Below are 1532 nucleotides of genomic sequence, written 5' to 3'. Positions count from 1 at the left end.
CCTAGTGTGTGAATGTGAGTGTGAATGTTGTCTGTGTTGGCCCTGCGATGAGGTGGCGACTTGTCCAGGGTGTACCCTGCCTTCCGCCCGATTGTAGCTGAGATAGGCGCCAGCGCCCCCCGCGACCCCGAAAGGGAATAAGCGGTAGAAAATGGATGGATGGATATATATATATATATATATATATATATATATATATATATATATATATATATTCCGCTTATATTTACATTTACATTTAACACAATTTCCCAACTCATATGGAAACGGGGTTTGTATATACATATATATACTTAATTTATATATATACACACACACACACATATATATATATATATATATATATATATATATATATATATATATATATATTATTTAATTCATCAATAATTTAAAATATAAAACAGAAATATACAATATACATTATATTGTAATATTTATGTATAATATGATGTAAAATATGATTCAAAAACATTAAGGGGCTTAAATAATTGTGCACAGAATATTCTGTCTGTGTCACAATGCATGTTTAATGATTTTGTCATAATTTTTTATCATAATTGAAAAGATATAAATATGAGAAGCATCTCTCAGTGCAATGCAGTTGTACATCAATACAAACTACAACCACAATAACAATAAACATATGTGACTGCGCCATTTAAAGCAGAACATTATAATTGTTTTAAGGCAGCTTTGTGCACCAATTGAAGTGTGTAAGTTAATGCGTGCTGTGGGTGTATTGTCACAACCATAATACAAAAAGGGAACCACAAAACCACCAAGGACCATTCACTCTGAAACCACTCAACCCAACAAAAAATGTTCTCACTCACCCTTGAGATCAATCAACCAGGTGCTGCTCTCCAGTTGTGGTGATTCCCAAATAAATCCAGCCCGGGATGTTAGGTTTGGTCAACAAGAAGAAGAAGAGGAGGAGGAGGAGGAGACGATGACGTTGTTCCCTGTCTCTGCTGCTGCTGCTGCTGCTGCACTGACGGCTGGACTCACTGTGTGGAGAATTGTGCTCACAAGTTCAACTCTCACAACATGTGCATGCTGAGCCAGTGTCTCTGGGTGGCTGTCGCAACACTAAAAGAGGAGGAGCCTGTCTCACACACACACACACACACACACGCACACACACACACGCACACACACACACACACACACACACACACATTCTTGCAGTTGTTACCTTCTTGAGACCACTGAAAAATGCCTACCTCTGTAGGACCACCCTTTCTAGATATATAATATAAAGTATATATACTATAAATAAGATGTGTATTTACATTACAACATTAATAATATGGACATACTATGCAATTATAAAAAAAGTGTTGTGAAAAATGAGTAGGAATTTCACAAGAAAAAGGCCACAATTTCTCAAGAAAAACGTAGAATTTTGGCAGTAGAATTAATAGAAGTCGTCATTTTACTCAACGCGATTAAAAGAAAAACTGAACATTTGTGCAGTATTATGAGAAAAGTTGGAATTTTACTCAATAACAGTCGCAATTTCACAAGAA

At 35.8% G+C, this 1532-nt stretch overlaps 1 protein-coding gene across 1 annotated transcript in view; it reads right to left on the bottom strand.

The window, feature by feature from the left end:
* The window catches only part of arhgap24 (Rho GTPase activating protein 24), a 170827-nt gene extending 169766 nt beyond the window's left edge, over window positions 1-1061 (bottom strand). Inside the window, exon 1 of the mRNA XM_061876545.1 lies at window positions 837-1061. The gene's annotated coding sequence lies outside the window, so the exon portion shown is untranslated. The remainder of the gene's footprint in view (window positions 1-836) is intronic.
* Window positions 1062-1532: the final 471 nt, after the last annotated feature.

This window comes from Nerophis ophidion, linkage group LG17 (genome assembly GCF_033978795.1).
Source record: "Nerophis ophidion isolate RoL-2023_Sa linkage group LG17, RoL_Noph_v1.0, whole genome shotgun sequence".
Taxonomy (NCBI): Eukaryota; Metazoa; Chordata; class Actinopteri; order Syngnathiformes; family Syngnathidae; genus Nerophis; species Nerophis ophidion.
The sequence above is the reverse complement of the archived record's forward strand: the minus strand, read 5'-3'. Positions and strand labels throughout refer to the sequence as shown.